Here is a 26,308-nt window from a genome sequence, read left to right as displayed (position 1 = left end):
AGTCGGCTACTTCGTTTTTCCCTAATGAGCTCTAAAATGTACGAATTAAACAAGCAGTGGTGCTTCTGATTTATATGAGAAGGGCTTTGACCAAGAATATCCTTCATCCGTGGGCAAATCTGTGCTCTGCTCAGCAGTTTGTCAGCTTTCAAGAGCTCTGCCAGTGTGTGTTATTGATGGCAGAAGGCAAAACTGGTGTGGCAAAGCCAAAGTTCTCAGGTTAGATATGAAAGAAAAAAAATCACTTGTAACTCCTATCACCCATAACAGAACTGTTATCTAAGAGTGAAAAATGCCCACATTATGAACCTAATCTAAAATCAAAATGCATCCCTTGCCCAAAGAAGCACTTCATGAACCACATCCTATCAGGTAGGTGTAAAATTACTCCATGAGAGATTTGATAAAACTTCTTTATACAACGTCCAGAGTCTGGTACCTTGTGTTGGAGCAGCAGATGATTATGGTCTGCAGACTATGCAACAAAGCAGCAAAGCAACGCCATAGCAGTTGAATCAGAGCAGATGTGAATAATTCCCATTATGTCAGCTATGTGTTTCTGGCAGCCACCAACCAGGTCTCCATTGCCATGCCAGCCTTCTGGTTTTAAACCCACACAAAAGATTCCACCAGAAACCCACAGAAATGTCTTAACTGACAGTGACTCCCACTGTTCTGAAGGTTGAGAAATTAAAATAATCACATAAGTGACTATTCTCTCTAAGGAAGAAACATTAATTCTTCACAGCATCAAGTTAATGCATTATTTATTTCTTGCCATGATGCTGCTTGTGCTTTCTCACACTGGGATTCAGTGCAGGGATGCTCCTAAAAGCCCATCAGCATATCATAATTTGCTGCAGGTGCTCATTGCTTTATCCAGCTCATTTTATACCACCCTTAGCTTAGCCATCACCAGTTACCTTCAGTGCAAAAACAGCTGTTCTTCAGCTCCTCAAGAAGGACTATAATGCAAAGTTCCAATAATCTTTGGTCTTGGAGATGAGACAGCCAGCTGTATTAACAAGAAAAGACCATCACATCACCTTGGGCAAAGCAGCATGTATAGAGTTTGTGCAAATCTCCTGGATGTGTCAGGGAGTGGGAGGGTAACAACCCAGCAGCCTCATGCTGCCCACCTTCGTGGGTGGACATCAAGATCCATATCTGCAGGCCAGGAGGGGTCTGCTCTTGACAGCCGGGGGATTGCATGTGCTCACTGCCCATTCTCACCAAGCAAGCACTGCCCATACAGGGAGAGTTGCACTTTTGTGCCTTAAATGATCTCATGTTTCCACTTTTTTCCAATTTTTGAGGCAATCTACAGAGCAGCTGGGTTTGAGTGAGGGAGAGAAGTGTCAGGAAGGTGAGCATGGAAGTATTGCAATGAAGAGGGATGCAATGCGGGATAAAGAAGAAGGCCTGATGTGATAGATGGGCTGTTCTATAGCAGATGATAGTTTTTCTACAAATCATCAGAGCTCCTGCCTCAAAGATGGATTGTCCAATTTGTCTCCATGGGAAGAGGAGCAGCAGTTGTGAGCAGCTGTTCCTTCAGCATTGGGTCAGGCAGAAGGAACACCTCTGCCCTGCTGGCACCTGTGGCATTGGCCAACCAGCACTGGCCAGTCACTGTTTTCTGCTCCCATACAATGATCCCCTCACACTTACAGGCTCATCATTCAAGGGAAGTTAATTAGAGTGAGAAGCCAGGCAGTGCCAACAGGTAATCACATTAGCATCACTGCTAAATGCACCGTGGTGCTGCTGTTCATACAGAGTAGGAGCAGCAGCCCATTTATAAAGTGCTGAGAACAGGTTGGCTCATAACTCAGCTGCTCCTATCTGCAGCAATATTTCTTTGCCTTTTAAGACAGTTTCTTGTTTTTCAGAGTTATCTGTGAAGCAACAGATCTGAACTCTATTAACTTTAAGCCTGACACGTTGTTTATAAAAGGTCCTGAAAGCTTCATCCTTTCCTATTGAGTGCTTCCTAGGAGAAATAAATAATCTGTATTTATTTATGAGCTGTGATATAATTATTATTAAAAAAAAAAATAATCAAGCCATAAAGAATAATCTAACACTGCTCATATTGCTCAAAGCAAGAGAATAACAAAGTACTCAATTCCTGCAAGAAAGCTTCATATAAATGCTCCTTTCCCAACACAATCCAAAGAAACCCTACCCTACCAACACCACGGTGGTACTGGGCCACATTAAGTAAAATACCATGCATCATGACATGGAAATACATACACATACACACATATATATAGATACACATGCATATTTGGTTTGGGTATTTTATTATTATTATTATTTTTTTTTTACACAAATGGATAAGTAATAATCTTTGTGATGTAGAATGTACTTAGGGGACAGAGGCATCTTTAACTCAGCAGTAGATCATCATTCATCATAGCACAGGAAAGTCAATACCACGGAGCTCAACAGCTGACTTAGCCTGTATCCTTCTTTCAATACAAGTCAGCTAGAGGAGTACAAAAGAAGAGGACAAGTGCACGGACACATAGGAAATGCTCCAGCATCCAACATTTTGCAGTACAGGGATAAGCAGGCCTTCATTAATCACACACCTCTGTCTTGTTTGAAATGTAAAAAATAAACAACAAACTAAACAATAATAAAAAAGAAGTCATCTTGGGCACAAAATGAGTTCTTTGTGGTGCCACTTTCTTATGCCAAAGTGCAAATTAAGTGGCAGATTCAGAGTTACCATGGACCTTTTCTAAGGAGAAAAATAGAGAAGAACCCAAGAGCTTAATATGTCACTGTAGGGATTAGATTAACCGATTGTATTTTAGGTCAGGGAAAAAAAAATAGAAAACTTGATTTACATAATAAGAATAATTTATACAGTGAGGATAAAATAATGCAGGTTCTGAAAAGATTTGCTAAAATTCTCTGAGAAAAGGGGAAAACTCTGCAATATCATTTACTTAGATTCCAAGCATCTTTCACAGAGCACTTGGATTGCACTGGGTGATCTGGAAAGTCCTTGCCAACCTCGAGGATGCGATGATTTTGGGAAAGCATCACAAAAATCAATTTCCAGAGGGCAAAATAGAGTTTTCTTGTGGCTTAGAATCCAGCTCAGACACAAAAAAAATCAGCAGGAGGGATCAGCTGACACACAACCAGACAAGCAGGTAAGCTTTTAAACCAGTACTTGCATTTAATTTAGAACACTTCAGAGATAAATGCATTTTCAAGAAGAAAGACTGCTCCTGTTTTCCACATCAGGCTGACACACCATACATGAACTGCCCCTGCCCATTTGTGGCAAAGTCTTTCAATGTTTTGTCCATTTAACCACAGAAGAAAGGATACATTGCCAAAGTTCTCTTTTCTCATACTAAAAACAAACAAACAAAACAGACCCATCACCTGTTGGTTGAGAACTGCATCTACTGAGAGCACTGGCAGCTAAAGTACCATAACACACTGCCATTTTTGTTCCAAGCCTAAGCAGAAATGCCACGTTGGCACAGCCAAACCGGTTCAAGAAATGCAGTATGCATTATGGGAGAACATGCTGCTCTAGGACGACTTCAGATGAATACTGCCTTCTTCTAGCTGCCTTATTTCAGCCCATTCCCCTGCTCTTTGGATGGGTTCTGGGCTAACTTCAATAGTCATTTGGAAGACAAGCCATCATAGTTGCACAGCTCCCAACAGCTGTATGACCAGTGCTGTGATCAACCTGAAGGCAATGAAACCAGTCAGCATTCAGATCAAAGCATGGTTATACCAAGCCAAACCCATACTGTGTCCAGAAGTACTCCCTCAGTCTCAGAATACTTCTTCCAATTTAAAAAGCTTTGCTGCATTCTATTCCTGCTCTGTTTCAAAAGCCCCATTGCCAATAAGCCTTGCACTGGTCATGCTGGTGTCATGGGAAACGTCCCAGACTTTCAGCTTTAAAGTTCCTTCCTGAATTGTCTTAGAATCACAGAATGGCCTGGGTTGCAAGGGCCCACAATGCTCATCCAGTTCCAACCCCCTGCTGTGTGCAGGTCACCAACCAGCAGCCCAGGGATGGGGCATCCACAGTTATGCCTGCAGGAATGTCTGCAGGGATGGGGCTCATAGGATGAATCACAGAACAGCCTGGATTGCAAAGGAGCACAGTGCTCATCCAGCTCCAACCCCCTGCTGTGTGCAGGTCACCAACCAGCAGCCCAGGCTGCCCAGAACCACATCCAGCCTGGCCTTGAATGCCTGCAGGGATGGGGCATCCACAGCCTCCTTGGGCAACCTGTGCCAGTGCCTCACCACCCTCTGGAGGAAAAACTTCCTCCTAATATCCAACCTAAACCTCCCGTCTCAGTTTAAAACCATTCCCCCTTGTCCTCTCACCATCCACCCTCACGAACAGCCATTCCCTCCTGTTTATCCGCTCCCTTCAAGTACTGGAAGGCCACAATGAGGTCCCCCCAAAGCCTTCTTTTCTCCAATCTAAACAATCCCAGTTCCCTCAACCTTTCCTCACAGGAGAGGTGCTCCTGCTCTAGGATCATCAAATTACAGTTCTTAAGAGTTTAATACCCAGAATATTTCATGTATAACACACAGAGGTTATCATCACCTTGTCCACAGCCACACACTGCTGCTTTAAAAAGCAGCAAAAGTATTCCAAGTATCTTCACAGTTCAGTAAAAACTCACACAAAGGTTTCTCAGAAGTCCCCAAGACAGCAGCCTTGCTAACAGCAGTCCCCACAGGATCAGCACACAAGACTGCTTTGTGCAGTGTCTTTACATTAGGATTACCTTAATAGTTTTTTAGCAGGAGAGTTCTTGACAGCCTTATGAGCCTGCTGCAACTAAAATTGTATCTTTTTGCTAGCAGAAACCATTGTTTTCTATGCTGCTCTCAAAATATGATTAATTATTATGAACACAAATCTCACAGCAATCTTAGGAGGAAAAAAAAGAAGGTGTAATAATTAACTGATGAACACGGCCAGCCTGGTCAGATCCATGACAGTCTCTGCACCCCTTGTACCTCTCCTTGTACCTTTCTCCTCAAAGCTTTGAGTAGGTTAATAGGGAAATGTATCTCTTCAAAGGATTTTAGCTATCAGCCGATAGGAGCAAGCTGGGAGATGTTTGACATGAGTGATTTTTTCAGGTTTCTGAAAGGAGCAGAGCTGTGTTATCAGCCCTGCCCAGCCAGGCAGTGACACGTTCAGTGCTGAGAATGGAGCGAGTCACAGCTCATCAGATAACACCCTCCTTTAGGATCAAAATGAAATTTAGACCTGGAAAGCACTTTTGAAACCTCTCTCTTCAACAAGGCAAAGATGACCTGTGCAGTGCTATTATCTGGAACAAGAAATTAGTGTACTGTCTTGCTCTAATGGGGCAATGTTTCAAAGAGCATGCTCTAGAATGGGTTATTTTCTCCAAGAAAACTAGGAAATCCAATGACTGCCAGGAAACTGGAACTGTTTCACTGGAACAGGTTGCCCAAAGGAGGCTGTGGATGCCCCATCCCTGCAGGCATTCAAGGCCAGGCTGGATGTGGCTCTGGGCAGCCTGGGCTGCTGGTTGGTGACCTGCACACAGCAGGGGGTTGGAGCTGGGTGAGCACTGTGCTCCTTTGCAACCCAGGCCATTCTGTGATTCATCCTATGAACGCTAGTACTACTGCCAAGCAGGCCCTGAGCAACAAGCAGCTGGAGTGCCAACAGCACCAGGACACAGAATCACACAGCATCCTCCCCAGAGACAAGAGGACCACTTGAGAATCGCAATATAAAGCAACACGTCTCTTATGAAGACACTCGTTAATCACAGCTTAATGAAGGGTGACAGAGCGGGAAGAGGGACAGCAAGGAGATGTTGCCCACACACCACAGGAATCCAAATACACCCGTGCCCTGCTGACACCACAGAACAGGGACTGCGTGCTGCTTGAATCAACAGCTTGCACTGAGGTAATCTCCTAAGGTGTGGAGGTCAGCAAAGCACTAGGAGTAATCAGGGCTAATGAGCAACCCACTGCTACTGGGAAATGAAAATTGCCATAAGGCACTGGAGAGTATCATGTGAAAATTGCCCATAAATTTCCAATGGCTAAATGCTATCTCATTTCACTGAGGGTGAAGTTCTCATTGTAGTTGTATTCTGAAGACTGAAGGCACATGGCTTTTGCGCTTACTTAGTCCTGGATGAGAGAAACAAAAAGCACACATCTGAGCTCAGCCTTATCCTCCCACCCCACTGCAGTTCTTGTGCTGGAGGCTGCAGTGTGCCCAGCACAATGAAGGGATGTCACTGCCCACAAAAGCCACTACAAAACCACTCAGCCCTTCTCCAAAACACAGAGGTGATGCCAAACAGATGGCTCCAGACCTGGATCTGCTCCTACCACCCAAATACCCACAGCAGCCCACAGCCGCTTCTACAGCCAATACTTCAGTGCCAAATGCTGAAAGGATTTTCCAGAGACATGCATGACAGGCTAAAGACAATGCACTTCAATCCCAAAATGTTATCCGTCACCCACCAGCCTCCCCTAACCATAACCAGCCTGTTTCATGCAAAAACTGTGCCAAGAAAGGTAAGGCAGGACATCGCTTTTCTATGAAGCATTCAAGTTCAGTTTGCTGCATCTAAAATAGTAATAACAATAATAACCCAGAAAGTAACACAACTGACATTTGACAGATTTTGATACTTAACCCTGAGGGAGAGAAACAGCATGGAGCTTCAGACAGGACAGGAATGCTGCTGAATGAATTAAAGCTTTTCTAAGTCCAGAGAAGGAAGGGATTGGAGACTGCCAGCATTTTTGCTCCTCCAGAACAACAAAAAACAAATGAGAAAAAAAAAATTAATACAACTGTAGATGCAGTCTCAAAATGTTAAAGAGCCCCAGCAGCCATAATATATTCTGGCTCCAAAACAAATTGTCTCCACAGTGCTATAGGATTTAAGACAAGCACATTTTGTCAGTGGATTTAGCATGATGAATCAGGTAAATTGGAGGCTGAATCATCATTGTGTCCCCAGGCATCTGCAGTGAAATAGAAAGGGAGGAAAATAAAAAATTAAAGAAGCACCTAGAGGATGCTCAGGAAATCACAGGCACAGGCAACAGTGGGGAAAAAAATCTCACTGATATGGAACTTCTGCATCCTTTTTTTTTTTTTTTAAATGATAGGGAGTTCATGGGCAATTTAGAGAGACAGACAAGGGGATTTTGTACTGGAGGATGAACCCAATGGGGATTGGAGCACCAGAAAGCAGACAGTGAGAAAAAATAGAAAATTGAAAAAGAGAAAGGAAATCTTGGTAAGGAATTAGAGGGGACAAACTGCAACCTCAGTAAATGGGAAAGCAGGGACCTGAAATGACTCCTGCAGTGATGGGAGGGCTGCAGTGCAACCTGTGGGCACCTCAGGACATGGATCTGAAGCTCAGACACCCAGAATTCAGTTCAATTGTCTTCCAGATTTTGTTCTGTTTTCATTTTATTTTCCTGATTCATCGCAAGGAAAGACCACGAGAAGCTCAGAAGACCAGGATGCCTTATTGTGCTGAGTGATCAAAAGCAGCACCTGGAAAAGACCTCTCACATCACCAAGTCCAGCCATCAGCCCTCCTAGGGCAGGCAGCGAGGGAGTTCTCAGATCTCACTGCTGCGCATGGGAAAATGGCACAGCAGGACTTCAAGGCTGGATGTGGCTCTGAGCAGCCTGGCCTTGTGATTGGCCTCCCCATCCATGGCAGGGGGGTTGAAAGTGGATGATCTTTGAGGTCCTTTTCAACCCAGGCCATTCTGTGATGACTTCTTCCTTCTGACCCAACAGAACCGAGCTGCTGGCTGAGCAATGCCAGGTATCTATCATAAAGGTTGGGGTGGGTTCCTCCAGAAAACAACAGAAATCTCTTCTAACAACTCACGCTGCATATTATGCACATCATGGGGGTCAAATATAAGTGCTACATGGCGGCACAGCCCCACGTGGATCCCATTTCAGCACCAACTCACTTAGGAAGTGCCTTAAATTTACCACACCATCATTTCAAATACTTGCCATTGGAATTCAGCATCTGCACTTCACATCTATGTGCCCTCGGTTCATTGAAACTGTTGTGCCCAGAACAGCACACAGGGCTCCCAAGGACTTTCCCTGGGGAGGACCGTGGGCAGGCACATTCCTCTGTGCCCACCTGTGTGAGAACACAGAGCGCTGCCTTCAGAAGCACAGCAGCCACTCATCTTCCAACAAGCAAAACGTGAGCTGGGGCCATTTATATAACAGAGAGAAAAGCAGAAAGAAAACCTGTTCAGATCTCGTGTTTGAATGCAGATGGCAGGAGAAGCCATCTACAGCCATCCCAAACTCACCCACAGCCAGGCACAGGGTGTTCCTGTGTCTGTGTCCCATGGAGGTGGGGTGCCTGTCCCTGGGGATGAGTGCTCCTCATGACATGTCCTGCCATCATTATGGGGTCAGTGCTGGGCGCTCACCTCCCACTTGGCAAAGCATCATGGAGAGATGGGAGGAAAAAAAGGAATATATACATGAATGTGGGAAAGAACACATGAAACTAGAGTACATAATATGCTTTATGTATAATAATAGTAATATACAATCAGATAATACATATCACGTCATGTGGTAACTCATTACTAACTGAGGGCAGTATTAACACACTGCTGTATTAACTGCATCAATATATGATGCTAATAATATTGCACCTATGTACAATACCTACACTAAGTACATATCATCAAAAAAGAGTTGAGGCTGGTGGAGAATTCAGAGAACATCATCAGCCAAAATAACTGAAGGCAGCTCCTTCACCACGAGAACCCACAGCCTCTCAGTGCCCCCTCACAGTGTGTGAGGTGCCACTGCTGTGTGCTCATAGAGGCAGAGCCAGGGCATCCCACTGCATCAGAAACATCTCCATGTTGGGCATCATTGCTGTGAGCATCAGTTCTCCTGGACAGATGCCATTTGAGACTGGGTTCTGCTGTCAGTGTTAGTGATAACAACTCAGCAGCAGCATTTCACAGTGTGCAGTGATGCCCTGGCTGAGAACATCCTGGATTTCACAGAGAAAAGAGACTTATGCAAACCAAGGCTCTGCAGGTCTATGGAGGGGTTTACTGCTGCGGTGAACTGCCGGTGCAGGAGGATCACTGAGATAAAGTGGCTTCTGGGTTGTCAGGAATTTCCTTTCAGGTCTCTGGAAATGGCTCTGAGAGGAGCATTGAGAAGCTCAGGCTGAGCAGAGGAGGCAGGAGGGGATTTTCTCTCCCATAACACTCTGCAGCTGCTTCCAGGCACCAAATAATATGAAATTCCCGAAGGTAAGAGGCTGTGCTGGCAGCAAGCCTGCCTCAGCACCCGGCTGCTGGCTGGAACCTCTGACACCACAAGGTTTTCCCTTTTAGCTGTGACTACAAACAACCCTGGAAGGTCTCCCATGGTGTTAATGGCTCTCATCTGCCACTTAAGCACGGAGCCACGTTCCATCTTCTCTGTGATCACACAGTAAACGAGACCCAGAAAATAACTTCATTTCTGATGTCTTTCTGAACTTTTTGTTATTATTGAGTCCTGGGTTTGGTAATAGCTCTGTGATTTAAAGCTATTATTCAGGTTAGTTTCCACAACCTCAAGCAGCCACCACCATAAGTGAGTATTGATGGTGATGCAAGTGTATAAGCAGATCTACTTTTAGGTGCATTTCTGTGTTTTACAAATGCATGGCACCTGCTGAAAGCAAACAGCACTCCTCTGCTGGGCTCAGCAGCGCAGTGACTGCTTTGGAGCACTTCTACTGCACACAAGTGTTTTTATCCACGCATGAGTGCATTCATACAGACATTCACACTCCCTGCAGAGTGTTGATAGAGCCCTGCAAATAATACAGTTGACAAGCCATCTCATTTTCCAACTCAAATTCTACCCACAGCTTTGACTTGCTGCCCTGCAGCCTCTGACAGGAAGCTTGTAGCCCTCATGCCCTTGGTCATCTCCTCAAGGAAAGCATCCCATGGGGGGAAATGCCATGTATTCCTCACCCCAGCATCTCCAAATGCCAACGATGGTGCATCTCACCTTGCACAATGCACAGAGACCTCCCACTGTCACAGCATGCAGTTTCACAGCACTGCCCAGAGCAGAGAGGTTCCCCTTAAAGCAGAAATGCAATTGGTGCCATAACTTTTCCAGCGCCACCGCTGAAGTTTCTGGACCAAAAAAAAAAAAAAGAAAAGCACTGTTGTGATGCTAAAGCAGATTTCTCCTGTGATGCTTTTAGTAGGGAGATTAATGTAGGTGCTCATAGAGTTCAGCTGCTAGTCTGAAAGCTGAGATTAATCACCCCTCTAAAGCCACCACTTGTAAGAAGTCCATCAGCATCAATACTCCAATGCAGCAGCCCTTTGCAGGGCAGACATTGACAGATTTGGAGGAATATTCTCACTTCCCCAGGTTGAATAGCTGCACACAACCAGGAGTTATGCAGATTTTTGGCACGTTTTACTCCGGAGCACCATGTGGGTGAGGCAGCCCCCAGGGGCCAGCTGTCCCCTTCCATCCATACAGACCACACACCTGGAGGAGGAACACAAAATGACATTACCACATCACACAGTCCTCAGAGCTGTCTGTCAGCAGCATAAAATCCAATGACATTGTGAAAGCTGAGGAGCAAGAAGGAGCAAAATGCCAGGCTGGTTCTCATTAAAAAAGAAAAAGGACCTTGGAGGGTGACTCAGGTGTCCTTTGTCACATCTGTGGGTCCATGGAGGGTCTTAATACCATCAGTGACACGACTGTGAGACAGTTCTCCTAGTGGGAAGTACCTGAAAGGGCTGCAAGGAAGAAGGGGACAGACACATGAGCGGGGGCTGTTGTGAAGGAGAAGGGGAATTGGTTCCAAACTCAAAAGAGGGGAGGTTCAGGCCAGGTATAAGAAAGAAGTGTGTTGCAATGGGGGCAGTGAGGCACTGCATGGGCTGCCCAGAGAGGTGGGGGTGGTCCCTGCAGACAGCCCAGGGCAGGGGATGGGCTCTGAGCACTGATGGAGCTGTGGGTGACCCTGTGCATTGCAGGGGGTGGCACCAGGTGGCCTTTGGAGGTCCCTTCCAACTCAAACCATTCTGTGAAGCAGGTGGGCACCTCCAAAACACGAGCTTCAAGGTGCAGACCCTTGGGCCCACACTACAGCTCCCCACCACCCAAAGGAAGGGTCACATCCCAGGCTCTGTGCCATAGGAACAGCCCGTGGGCTGGGCTGGCAGCACGGGCTCAGATGGGTTGCTGCTGTTGGGAAAATAACAGCTTCTTCCATGTATTCTCCTAAAATTAGGAATGTTTTACCCTAGGAAACAAATCCCTTCAGAGCAAAAAAGCAAGCAGAGAAAGAATAAGAATATCTTTTCATGGATAGGGAAGCAATCTTATTATTGCAGAACTATTACAACTTAGAGGTTTCTATCAAAAATTTTTCTAAGGGAGATAAATATCCCATTAAATGCCCAATTCAGTCCCAGAACTCCTCCATTTTAAAATCACCCCAGAGGTCAGAGGCGCACACACAATTATCTCTACGTCTCACTCTCTCTTACAAACCCTCCTATCGAAAAGGGAGCAGTGATTCCATGCAGGGTTACTCTGGCTTCAAGAAAGACAGAATTTTAGCAGGGAAGGCCCCTCAGTAATGATGCTGAGAGATGGGGGTGGGCTTTTGTTTCAGAGAGCTCTACCAGGGTTACATCCGATTTTGTTAATGCAACTCCTGCTGTAGTCTCATCTCCATTACAAAAAGCATGTATTAGAGATGCATTAGAGCTATGTATTTCTATTTGTGCCAGTTGGGTAGGTTTAAATATGCCTTGGTTTCAATCTCATTTGTAAAAAGCCACATTAGAGCGATGCCTTCATCTCTCTTTGCATACATGGTGAGCCCTCAGAGACAAGGCAGGATATTGAAGAGAGCAGATCAGGGCTTTTTTTTTTGTTCCTCAAGAGGGAGCTCAGTACAATCAACAGTTGATTTACATTTTTGAAGATCATCCAAAATAATTGGTATTTAAAAATTTCCAGGGTTAACATCTTCTGTTATGGATTATTTTAAGCAATGTACAACAGTAACAATTGAGAAAAACATTTTTCCAGTTGGCTTATTCTTAACCTCGGTGCAATTTTTCCCAATTACAACTAGAACCTCCTTATATGTTCTACATTTCTGCTGATTTCACTCATCCTGAATTGCTACAGAGCTAAAAACCTCTGACAGAAATCCTATTTCTTTAAGATTTAACTTCTATTGACTCACAGCTCTGGTGTTTTTGTTGAAAGAACACGAATTCTACAATCCTCTTATTTTCTCCTGTAATAGGGGCAGACAAATTCAACTCCTGATTGTGCAGTCTGCCATGCAAGCGCATGACTTGCATTTTCCTCTCCTGTGTATACACAGTTCTGTGATTTGTGGCAAGTAATTGGGAAATGAGATCATTCCTCATTACTGTATTGGGCTCCTGGTGCAGTACCGGGGCACCATGTCTTTGAATCCGCTCCATGTGGATGGCCCTAAAGCATGGAAGAGCCACAGGGTTTCCTTAGAAGCACAGCAGCATCATGTGGTAGCCAAGGATGCTCTGTTTATTCATTTCTCTTATTACTTAATTTCTAAACGTAGTAGGACCCTTTGGAGAGGCCCAAACTGCAGCTGGCACCGTTGCAATGAGAGAAGAGCAGTGCAGGAGACCATTGGGATACCAGCAGCACCAACACGAGCAGTGGCCACGAAACACCACTTAATTTATGCTTTCCCAAAAAGGCAAAAACTGCTGCGGTTTGACTGCCTCTAATATCCAATTATCTCCATATTTCACTGAAGATGGCTGGACAGAGTCTGAGCTCTGATTTCTAATTCCCAGCTCTCCCTGAAACCATGTGCTGTCTTTCAAGCCTGGCGTTTGCAACTTCAGAGCATCCCCAGGTGCCACGGTGGGGAGGAGTGAGGCAGCAGCTCCTCCAACACACCGCCCTCATTGTTCTGGCCTAGAACTTAAATTTGAATATAAAAGACACCACTGAACAAAGAATTACTTATGTGATTCTCTGATCCTCATTCCACACAGCAGAAATCCTCAGGAAGACGAGAGTTCTCCTCCTGCCCCTTTTGCAGCTGATAGCAATCAGGAGCATAGGAGGGCACACAGCTCAGCCCGCATCCCAGAAGCGCATCTTACTCATAAACACTTTCTTCCAAGAGCTTCAGAATTCAGCTCTGCTCCTCAATCCACTGCCACACCAATGTGGTCCTGGGAGATTCACGAGTGGCACAACTCATCCCCTCCTCTTCACTTTCACACCAAGAGCTGCACCTCCTTTTACCCTCCCATGCTGCAGTCCATCCGTCACCTCAATGGAAATCCCCACTTCATGTGGTTTTCCAAGCAAGCAAATTTTGCTACGGGATGAGCTCACAGCAATATCAGTTTTCTTCAGGAGTTTGTAGTTTTGGGGTGTGGTGCATCACACCTGCCCCCCAATAGCAGAAATAACAAATAACAACCACAGCAGAGTGCATCCCCAAAGGTGAGAAACAGGGGATGAATGGCAGGGGCTAAGACATTCTCTGCCAAAACTGGTAAGCATTTTGAAGGATCTACACCACAGTGCCACAGTCACAGTGTGCCCACATCCCACCAGCAGCGCCCATGGCAAGGAGCAGCCCCAGCTGGTGAGCAGCAGCGTTGCCTCCTCTCCCCACACCCATGAGATGCAGACAGGATGGGGTACATGGATTTGGGGCCAATTAACCCATTCCAGCCCCTCTGACAAACACATAGAGCATTTTTGCCAAGGGTGTCCAACCATGACGTACATTTTCCGTGCTTGAAAGCAAATGGCATGAGGGTGCCCAAAGACACTGCAACTTAAGCGTTCATCCATCATTCATTTATGCTTTCACATCAACTATCCCATGCTATCTCAACAAAAACCATCTCTGGCACAATGGAAGCTCAGATTTTCCTTGATAGATCCATCCTCATGGAGCTGTAGGCACCTCTCTCCACAGATCCATCTCCACTCAGCATTTCAGCAGCACACAGGCTCTGCTGTTCCTTTTTCTTTTCTTTTCTTTTTTTAAATCTAAATCATTCCCTCTGTATTTCCTCAACACAGAAATAACAGGAACTGTGCACTGGTTTGGGGGTTTCTCTTCAATTTTAAATTTACTTTTAAATTGTGACCTTGAATATCAGGATTTTGCCCAAAGCAAGGTTTTATTGCCATGTTATCAACTCCAGAAAATAAAACCCTCCTTTTATAAAATGTAACAGACCTTTAATTAACCATAATGATAGTTCTGGGTGCCATTATCACACATTTTAGCTACAATGAAAAGCTTTTAGGAGAGATGACAGTAAGTTCAGCCCATATTTCTCTCCTTTCCCATGCCCAGAGATATGGAAGGAAGCACTCAGCTCCCTGTGCAAAATGCAGTATGAGAGGTGCAAGAATTTGGCCAAAGGATCAAAAAGGAAAACTAAAATGAAGTACAGTATAATCTTTTACATCAGTATCCTGAAGAGAAAATGGCTTTGGGAAGGACAGCCCCAGGTGAGACCTCCTCCTGCCCACATCCTGGTTCTGTTTTCTATTTATGATTTTCCAGTAATTCTAGGCCCTGCTTCCCATTCTTCAGAATAACAGCTGGGTAAGAACTTGCATCTCCTGTCACACCAGTTGCAGGAGGTGGAATGGGCAAACCTACCAAATAAACCCTCTCACTGAAAAGCATTCCCACTCCCATGCATCAGCCCTCTGCATGCCCTGGCAGAGGGGAACTGCTCACCACCAACTCTGCTTTCTGAACCTGCAGTCTGTTAGCCAAGCATGAAGTAGCTGGATTCCCTCTTCCCTCTGCAAGTCATTGGGGCAAGCCAGAAAGCTGCAACCACGTGGCCAAGTCACCACCCGAGAACACAGCACCCATCTCACAAAGGGTTGTCACCCTTCACACGTTGGTTGGGGTTGGAAGGGAGATTATCTGGTCTGACCCAACTCCTTGGTTGTACCAAAGTGTCCTAAAACCTCCTCCTACCGAGGACAGCACCTTTCATTAACCAACATTGAAGAATATCAAACCGTGATTTATTTTGATTGTAGCCAAATGCATCCCAGGGTCCCATCCCCATCAACACCCACCTGGTTCCTTGTCCAGGCACAGGATGCAGCGTGGTCATGACCTCCAAAACAGATGCATGTGGGATTCTCCTGTCCCATCCAGATCTTCTCCGAGATTCCTCAAATGCAGCCAAATCTTTCAGTAAATGAATCCTAGCGGAGACTACTTCAACTTTACTAACAGTTGCCGCCAAAGATGTGATGACTTTAAAAAGCACATCTACTTCTTGGACTTGATTTGTATTTTTTAGGTCACTCTGTAGCAAGTAATGGTGGTTACTTATGTACTTTCCTAATTAGCTGGGCAGATAATCCACATGATATCCAGGTAGGCTGCTCGTGGAAGACTTTGGCTGAGCTGTTGCTCCCCAGAGCCACCAGCCCCACGTCCTGTAGGATGGGTGATGTTACAGCCTGTGTGGCTGCCAACAGAGTGAGAAATATCAGCTGCAATTTATTTTCTTCCTCCACATCAACAGCTTTCAAAGAAGAACAAACTTAGGCTGCAGCACCCCAAGACTGCTCCAGCACCAAGCAGAAAACTCCTGCTAGACTTGAAATTAATGTTTTCATTCTCTAGCAACACCAGTACCTCAGCTGGGGAAATAACAGAGATATCAATGTAAAACACAGTACTCAACCAGGAGGAAAGCATTTCAGTATTATGCAGAGAAGTCTCTCAAAGGGCACACTGTGATAAAAAATACATATGGTTAAAAAGGAATTGTACTTTAATATGCTAACCAGAAATGGAAAAGAATCAATAGCAGCAATTTAAGTTTGCAACCAGGAAAAACAGATATGGTGGAGTGGATGTTCAGAACGGCCCTCTGGCTGCTCAAAATGCTTCATCAGGTATTCTCATATGTTCGATTCGAATAGCTACAAGATACAGGATATCAAGGGGATGGTGAAAATCCAAAGCTGCGCTGACTCTTCTGGTCAGCTACACACACGCAGGGCCAGGCCAACAGCACGGAACAAAGATCACTTTATTTGCTAAATAGCTTAGCAGTATGCAAGAGACAGGTGACTGATTATTAATATATGCATTTGAAGGCAAGTCCATCTCTAACAGTTGTCAGCTCACGTAAATGCTCTCCTCCAAAAGGAACTTCCTTAGTGCTACTTCCATCTAATCCACTTTCCAAAGACTCGTTCAAATGAAGGATTCCCCAAGCATCCTTCTGTATGTGCAAAGAGGATCCCTCCTGACAGCATCTTTAGTAACTTGTAAGATCTTGAAGCTCAGAAACCATATCTCTAGCACTGGCAGCTCAAATAGTACATGTTATCAGCTTCAAAGTGCTTGGCTCTGGGGTAGAGCAGAGACCTACTTTTGCACACCTCTGCAATTAAGAAGAAAATAAAAAGCTTTAAAAAAAATGTAACTTTTTGTACAACGTGAAAACATATTTTCCATTTTGCTACTGCTACAGGTACTTCATTTGTACACAGCTAAGTCAACACATGGCTCACTGATGCTTTTTCATCCATATCCATGCTCGTGATGCAATGTGTTTCCACAAAACTCAATGGTGAAGGCAAACACTAGGAAAAAATATATATATGTCAGAAGGCCAAAGAGCTTTGCTACAGCCAACAGCATATTTCAAAGCCAGGTTTTGAAGGGAAAAAGATCAGGATTGCAGAGGCAGCTGAGGTGCCCAAGGAGGCTGTGGATGCCCCATCCCTGCAGGCATTCAAGGCCAGGCTGGATGTGGCTCTGGGCAGCCTGGGCTGCTGGTTGGTGACCTGCACACAGCAGGGGGTTGGAGCTGGATGAGCACTGTGCTCCTTTGCAACCCAGGCCATTCTATGGTTCTGTGACTCTGTGAAGGGCCCAGGACTCAGGGAACACTGTAGGTTAAATACCTTTATGAAATGATGCTGTGTTTTTGAAACGGTTTGGAGAAAATCATATTTAATGAACACCTATAAAATATTTAAGGAGATGAAAGGGAAGAAAGAGCATTACATGAAATGGACTGGACGGGAAGGAAATGTTTAATTACTGATGCAACAACAGAATGCACAATGACCCAAAGCAGCCTCCAGATCTGTTCATTCTGTGGGCATTTTCATCTTCCTGCTCATCTTTTGTACTTTTTCATTCCTTTTTATCACACTGCCTATATTATCATAACCCCCAGTGATATATGACTTGGTTTTACAAATGCCTGACTAACTAATTTAAAGAATGAATTACTACAATATTTAAATATCCCTTCAGTAAGCCTTCTTAGCAATTAAGAAACAATGATCATTAGCTGAATACTTATTTAAGCACTCCCAGTTTTAGCAAGAACTGCACAATCAGCAACGATTACACGTTAAAGAACACTTTTGCTCGGCTCTTAAAGGAGAAAAATGTCCAGAGGAAATTCCTAATGGAGATTCCCCAAGGTCACCCCGCCTTCTTTTAGGCTAGGACTCATTTCCATACTGGTTCAGCTGGCATTCAGCTGTTATGGGGTGTCAATATGGGCAGTGAGTGCTGCAGCTCAAGGTGTTCCTCCATGTCAGCACCCTGCAGAAGGTAGCACCCTACATGCATCTCTTTCACAGAAAGTACTCACTATAAACCTCCATTCCCCATGACTTACTCACATTACTGACAAGTATTCCTGACCATTGCATGTGTCCTGTTGACCTCGAGTGTGTTGGGCAGCAAGAAATTCCCTGCACATCAGTAGCCTTTCATTTCTCAAGTTAAGCCATTAGTAGGAGCCTAGGCAACCCAGTCCTGAGTGATAAACACATCCAAAGCCCTGACCAACCTTCCCTACCAAGGTCAACCTTCAGTGTTTGCCAACACAGGAGGTGTCCCCAGCACCAGTAACAAAATTTTAGCCCCTTGCTCACACCTACCAGCAAAAGAGTCTTTGAATCCCATTCCTCTCATTTGTTGCAAATTGATTCCATTGCTGCTTTCTCTACAAATTGCTTTTCTCCCCAGAGATTCAAGCAAAGCTTCTGGCCAGGAACACTGTCAGCTCCAACTTAACTCCTCAATTCAAGCCTTCCTTCTTGGGTGAATTCGTCCTGCTGAGTGACTTGTCCCTGGTGGCGACCCAAGCCTACAAAGTCTAAAGCAAATGCAAACAAGCTCAAAGAGCTGAAGGTGTGCTTTGTGTTAACATGATCAATGTATTAGGATGACAGCATGGGGACGAGCACGTGGTCTCAGCCACAGCAGCTTCACACATCCCATTGCATTCTGAGGACATTGAGCTGGGTCAGGGCCCAGCTGCCAAACACTGCACTCATCTCCCCCAGCCTTCCTATGGGCTCTTTTCTTTCCTTAAATAAGCCTCTGGAATATTTTATATGAATATGTAACCCCCTTTTTCAAGAATACAAAAGATCTCACCTGCCATTGCCACGTTACTAAAATTCTTTGCTGCACACATCTTGACACCACCCATAGACCCACAAATCCAACTTAATATGCTTTTATTCCAAGAAGGAATGGGTGCTTTTCAACATACTGCTCCGTGGCCCCCCACGAACGATTACATGCTTAGGAATTATGCCACTGTGTAAATTCCCAGTACCAAGTGATCTTGCTGCAGACCGAATTCTCATATAAGCACATTCACATCTGCATAACGCAACATATCCCAGGCCCTGAGAGGGGTAAATAATTGATAGGATCCACTCATTTTTCATCTTCTTGCTTTTCCAATTCCTTTTTCTGCCATACATCAGAGTGCTCCTAGGGCACCACAGTGTTGAGAGAGGCAACTTCTGCTGGGGCATCGCACTGATCAGTGCTGTGGCAGAGGCTGTACCATGCACTGGTTATCCCAGCGGGTGCTCGGCCACGTGCTCAAAGCCATCCTGATTATTACAGTATTTCCCAGAATTACTCACTGTGTTCTCAAAGCAGGAAGCTGAATATTCAATGCCTGTGCCAAATCAGGACATTGCTTGCCAACCCCTTTGATGAAGGTGAGTGTGCTGTTAAGTAGGACACTGCGTAGTGCAGGATGCACACACAGCAAAGGCAGCTCCTCTGATTTGGGCAGCATTAAGGTTTCAGGGCAAGACGCTCAAAAACATCACGGATAATGAAAAAAAATAATCAGGAACTGGCAAGATTTTCTTCTTCTTTCCCATAGCACTGCTCCTTGGGTGCTCTCATCTCTGGCTGTTGTGCAGTACGTATTTGCAAAGGAAAAAAAATAAAGAGAAACTAAAAGAAGCAAGAAAAGCAAAAGAAGTGAGAGAAGATTGAAGGCCGCATGACAGAAAGAGAAATAAGAGACTGATCCATTTCCTTTGTAGTAATTTTGTGAAGGAAAGACAGCGTTGTACAAAGGATCAACCAGACTGCCTGCACGTCTGATCAACCTGCCCTTCAGAGGGAAAAATCACACCATTAGAGGTGCGCTCTGTGCTCTGCGGGAAACCTCATTACGTGCACTGCTCCCACAGAGCTCTCTCCACCCATCACAACCAACGGGGGCTGAATCTCCCCCCTCTCACACAGCATTTCTTCCCGAAGACGATGCCTGTGCTGTGATTTACAGTGCATCCAGAGTGACTCCCCGTGGCCCTTGGAGATGCACGTGGATCGCACGTCTGTTTGGCAATAATTCTACTCCTACTCAAAGCTCATAAAATCTAATCATGGGGGAGGGGGCGAAAGGGCACCTACATCACCAGAATGTCAGCATCTCCGATGATAATTAGTGGCCACGCATTGAAACATCATTCATCTGTATCCTAACATGCACTTGGCCCCACAGTGATCCAATGCTGCTGGAGGGGCATTAGGAGCAATGTCTGCTCCAGAGAGCGGCCAGGCGCTGGCACAGCTGCCCAGGGGTGGGCAGTCCCCATCCATGGAGGTGTTCAGAGCCATGGGGATGTGGCACTGAGGGATGTGGGCACTGCAACTGCGGGGTGGGTGGGGGTCTCAGGGATCTCAGAGGGCTTTTCCAGCCATCTGGTGACTGGAAGATATGATTCTATGATCTCCATCAACCTCCAAGGTGTGCACACAAACCAGCAACAAGAGGAGCAAGGATCAAACACCAGAATGCCCTGAACTTCACCGTGATGTTATTAGTTCATCATTTGTACCATTCTGTTCTTTGCAGATCCATTGCACATCTTGTGTCAGGAATTAAGCACAGCTGTGTGCGAATCTTAGGATCTACAGTAGCCGTGTGTCCCTTTCCCTCAGCTCGGAAGCCACTCAATCCCCCACACCAATTAGGGGGCAGCAGTCCATCAGCTATTTTTGTATTTTCTTGGTGTTAGAGGTTTTAGCGCCTGTGAGCAGAAAGGAAGAATAAATACAGGCCAAATTAAATCACTCCAGCTATCAGACAAATGAAAGTCTTCCCTTTGCTGCCAGCAGCTCTGACCTCACCTCGAGCACAGGTCTGGTCACACATCCTCAGCCCCAGTGATAAATTATGCATTTGTCAGCTCTATGAATCACAGCCACCATAGATAATCCGTTTTGTTCCCACAATACAGCTTTCTTCTAAATAAGAAACTGAGCATCACTCTACCTCTGAAATCAGATCTGCTTCGCTTTGTATTGGAAAAAGAAGACAGATTACCCCTAATGGTGCCTTGTATCCTGCTACAAAAGCCCCGGGAGATGCGAAATGAGCAGAATTATATGGAACCAAAGAACACGTGGAGTGAGCTCACTAAGTTGAAAAGAATTACAGAGAGGCTTCACGATTTGTAAAATGATAGGAGTGTGAGGCAAAAGGACCAAGTTAAGCTGTGAAAAGAAGATCCATCCAGTTAGGATAAATTTAATTAAATCGCCCTGTCTTCTAATAACTGGGAGCAATACAGAAAAGAGTCTTAGAATCACAGAATGGCCTGGGTTGCAAAGGAGCACAGTGCTCATCCAGCTCCAACCCCCTGCTGTGTGCAGGTCACCAACCAGCAGCCCAGGCTGCCCAGAGCCACATCCAGCCTGGCCTTGAATGCCTGCAGGGATGGGGCATCCACAGCCTCCTTGGGCAGCCTGTTCCAGTGCCTCACCACCCTCTGGGGGAAAAACTTCCTCCTCATATCCAACCTCAACCTCCCCTGTCTCAGTTTAAAACCATTCCCTACCCATCCTCGTAAACAGTCATTCCCCCTCCTGTTTATGCACTCCCTTCAAATACTGGAAGGCCACAGGTGGCACATCCCTCCATCTAAGAAAAGAAGATGGGAAGAAAATATAAAACAGAGATGGAATGCAGAAACACTGCAGTCAGGCAGGGGTGAGAGGAGAACACCCAGCCCTGGGAGCAGACGTGGCACACAGCAGGCTGTGCTCCCACCACTGCCTTTATTCCCATAGGACTCTGCAGTCACAAAGAAGAACTCAAAGCCCTTCCACAGACAGTGGTAGAACTACTCCTTTGGTAACTATTCTGACACAGGATTCAATTACTTTGCATCTGTACCAGGCCCAGCCATGAAGAGATCAGGATTGTCCTTTGTCCGATGCTTTGCTTGCAACTGTTAACAAGCTGTTTTCCATGCCCACTCCTGCAAGGTGAAGGGGTTTGAGCCCCTGCCTGCAGGAAAAACACACAGCCATTGGTTAGGGCCCTCTGCACAGGGGAGGCACAAGCAGAACACAACCAGGCAAAGCAAGGCTGCATTCCTACAGAGCAACAATTAAGAGCAAAAATAAAAGGAAACAGCCAGTGCTGCCCCTCAAGCATCTGACCAGAGCAGGCTAAAAATGCAGCGTAGAATGGGGAGGAAAAAAAAAAAAAAAAGAAAACAGGTGGTTTTCAAGCCTGGCTAAATATAGCTGGCTCAATTTTCTTTCTAATGCCTTTAAAGATAGGAACTGACAGCAGAGATGGGGACTCGGGCTGTCCGTGCTCAAACCGCAGAGCGAACGGCACTGGAAGGGACCTGCAGAGGTGACCCGATCCAAACCTGTAATATTTTATTTCACGTCTCAGATGAAGTTTATTTCCACTTTCCCCTATAAAAGTGCTCCCACTTTCGGGCTGCACCTGCCTGCCTGTCTCTGTCCCTTCCCCCCCAGTGCATACACACACAGGCACTCCTTTCGTCCTAAATACACCAGTGTGGCTCTCTTCTTTAAAGCAACGTAAGATCTCAAGTTCTATTTATGTTAGAAAGAAGGAGACTGTTCAACATTTCTAGCTTCTATTTACTGTACTTTGCTTTTCATTTATTATTGTAAGGGCTCCCAGCTCCTCCTTGCTCACCATGGCTTAGCACAGCCAAAACCAGGCGCTCACACCCTCAGCTTTTGGCACCTGCAGGTTGGATGGCTTTTCTTTTTTTTTTTCCCTTTCCTGGCTTTGTTTTACTGTTTACATCCGCAATGAATGCTCACTCAGCGCAGCTGTAAGCACAGGTAAAACAAACACCTCGAATCACAGCATCTGCCAGGCTCCTTCCAACCAGGTGCCTCGCTGCACTGCTTCTCCTTTAAACAGCTCTGTATTTTGTACACTGATACAACCCCCCCTCCTTCACTCAGCCATGCCACATGCATTCTGCTTTGTGCACTTCTGTGTATCCCTCCTGTGCTAATCATCCCAGCCTATTCTCCTTTAGGCCCGAGCGAGATGTACTACATTAATCAGTTGATTGTTATTAACCCAGTTACATTGTATCTTTGCATAATGCTGCTCCATCTCTAAATCCATAGTCTAATCAGGTATTATGACATCTTTAATGATATTACTTGCGTGCTTCATAGTAATCCTCTGGTGATGCATCAGGGCTTTATGGTTAAAGCCTGCTGCAGTCTGAGCATGGGTGCTTTGTGGACCAGGATTGGGTACCAACAAGGCAAGGCTGCTCTGTGTCACAACAGAACGCCCATGTCATGTTCCTATGGGGGAGAGAAACACCACGCCACAACCAGTTTCTGTTTCCAGGAGAGAATAAGGGAACAGCTGGATGTGGAGCTCTTAGAGCGAGTACACAGGAGGGTAACTAAGATGATCAGAAGGCTGGAGCACCTCACCTATGAGGAAAGGTTGAGGGAACTGGGATTAATTTAGCTCAGAGAAGAGAAGGCTCCAGGGAGATCTCACTGTGGCCTTGAAGGGAGCGTATAAATAGGAGGGGGAATGGCTGTTTACGAGGGTGGATAGCGATAGGACGAGGGGGAATGGTTTTAAACTGAGACAGGGGAGGTTTAGGTTGAATATTAGGAGGAAGGTTCCAGGGACACCACACTGTGGCCTTCCAGTACTTGAAGGGTGTGTATAAACAGGAGGGAGAATGACTGTTTACAAGGTTGGATATTGATAGGACAAAGGGAGGTTTAGGTTGGATGTTAGGAGGAAGTTTCTTCACTCAGAGGGTGCTGAGGCACTGGAACAGGCTGCCCGAGGAGGCTGTGGATGCCCCATCCCTGCAGGCATTCAAGGCCAGGCTGGATGTGGCTCTGGGCAGCCTGGGCTGCTGGTTGGTGACCTGCACACAGCAGGGGGTTGGAGCTGGATGAGCACTGTGCTCCTTCTCAACCCAGGCCATTCTATGGTTCTATGAAGAGAAGCATGAGGTGTAACTCACCTGAGCAGCCCAACTAATGCTGCCTGTGGTCTAAGACAACGGCAGAAGCTCCACATCCCCTCTGCACCCACCCCAGAAGCAAGCTGTGAGTTAGGAAGGGAATGAAAAACAAGATCACCCTCAGCAAGCAGAATAAAAGCACCTTTACCTGTCAGCGGGTGCATTCCCGCTGCTGGGGCAGCAGAACCAGGGCAGACTCAAGCAGGGAAACCCAAGGCTTCCTCCTGCCAGCACCAAGGGGACACAGAGCAGCTGCCTGTAAAAGAGAGCAGTCAGCAGCAGAAGCCCAGCAAAGAGCAAGCAGGTGAGATGAGAACCCGGCCAGGATTTCCCCTGCAACACTCTGAAATCTTCCTGCTGAAGGAAACAAACCTAATTAGCCAGTGCTAAAATAAATCCCTGGTGGGCTGGGAAGGCAAACCATGCTGCTCAGCTGCATGCAAGCCAGCAAGCAGTGCTCACCAGCAAGTGGAAATTAACCAATACAACAAAAAAGATCATACAAATTGCAACTGAATACTAAAGGAATGATTACAGATAGAACGAAAGTACATTTCAATTATCAGCCCTGGTTTTGTTCTTTAACTTTTAGATACAGTAAAGAGCTCCCATAGGAGCGGGCTGTTTGGTTCATGGGTTGCACCCAATGTTCTGGTTCTCCTGGAGTTACCTATGGGCTGAATCAGTCCTTCCATAGCAGAGTCCAATCCCAAACAATTTGGCTGCCAGGCATCCTCAGTACCACAAAATGGCTTTAGGAAGACACACATTAAGTGACACATTAAATATGTAGCTTGCAGAAGAATGACCTGCATGCACCTTTCTGCAAAGCATGCGGATGCTGTGAGTACAAAAGGCATGTGCTGAACTGAGTGGTGGCATTTGCAGTATCTACATGAACTTTCTGGGAATCATTAATGTATTTTAATAACCACTGCCACATTAACCAAAGGCACACTATGCAATATAGATGCTGCTTAATTATTAACATGTTGACAACAATTTTGCAAATAATGAACTAATTGCTCCCATTATTTATTTTTCAATTATCTGTGAGCACTCAACTCTATTCTCTGCACAGAGGGCTGATGGCTGTGAGCTCAGAAAGGACAATGAGCGAGAGCCCAACGCCACCAGCACAGTGCATGGTGCCACGTGGGGTGTCAGTGACAGCCCAGCCCCACCAGCAGTGTCATAGAAGAACAGAATGGCCTGGGTTGCAAAGGAGCACAGTGCTCATCCAGTTCCAACCCCCTGCTGTGTGCAGGTCACCAACCAGCAGCCCAGGCTGCCCAGAGCCACATCCAGCCTGGCCTTGAATGCCTGCAGGGATGGGGCATCCACAGCCTCCTTGGGCAACCTGTGCCAGTGCCTCACCACCCTCTGGGGGAAAAACTTCCTCCTCATATCTAACCCAGTAAAACTAATAAAAGCTATAAGAATAGTAACAAAACTAGGCTGATGAGCTTCAGTCATTCACTTTGCCCAGCAGTGGTTTCCAGGTGCTTCAGAGGAGCATGAAACTCCTGAGCTGCTCCTGGCTGCCCTTCTCGGATGCATCTCCTGTTCCACGATCAGGAGTTGCTAATTACAGCCAGCTCTTAAGGTAAGGGTAGACTCTATGCTGTTATTAGGATGCCTCCTTTGGTCAAAGACCTTTTTCCCCTCTTATGAGCAGTATTTTAAGTTACAGCACTTAGTAGTCTTTTTCTTCCCGGGAGCTTTGCAAAATCCTCCTCGTTATCTCTGTTATAAGACTTCTGGCCCTTCAGTTATCTCAAATGGGATGTGACAAAATCAAGTTGTCAGGCCAGGCTGATCTTTGGGAGAACAAGAAGGTAATTTCTTTGGACCTGAGGGCCTCTTTGTGTCTCCTGTCAACAAAAGCACAGACAGTTGTCTTTGCTACCAGGTGCTGTAGGGCCCTGATACCTCAATACAGGAGGCCCCCCACCATTCTGCACCATCCCTCACTATTCCCTTCTTTTGGGAAGTGCTCCATGTGGCTCCCTGGGAGCTAATTAATGAAAAGGGCATCTTCTCACCCTCAGTCAATGTCACCTCCTCACCCACACCGCCCGAGCTCCCCCAGCCCAAGAGAGCAGCCCTCTGTGCTACTCACACTAATGGCAACGCTTTCAAACAGTTGTCATCCACTTTTATATGGGATTTTAATTGATCAGCTTCCTCTGGATTATAAAATGTTATTGGGCTCTTTACATCAGTCATCCTCTCAGAGCTTTTTATGTGCATCTCCGCCAGTGAATCAGTCTAAAATTGCCTAAAAGCAAATCCTGATGGCTGCCTCACTAATGCTCATCTTCAGAGACTTTCATCTTCTGCTTCAGCTTTTTAGTGCCAGCTGATGTACACTATTTGTCCACCTTGGGCAGAGCATCCTCATCAGCTGTTGGCTCTTTCTGAATTTGGCTCCTTTCTGCCCTGTGTTTGTGTTACAGCATGTGATCATCCCTGTGCTTCACTTTGTTTGTTAGCCTCTGCTCTATGCTTTAAGTCGATAATTTTTGGAAGCCCTGGACTTTCCTCAATAGGATTTGTGTTGCA

The sequence above is a fragment of the Lagopus muta genome, chromosome 5 (assembly GCF_023343835.1).
Source record: "Lagopus muta isolate bLagMut1 chromosome 5, bLagMut1 primary, whole genome shotgun sequence".
NCBI classification, from domain to species: Eukaryota; Metazoa; Chordata; class Aves; order Galliformes; family Phasianidae; genus Lagopus; species Lagopus muta.
This window is presented reverse-complemented; position numbering follows the sequence as displayed.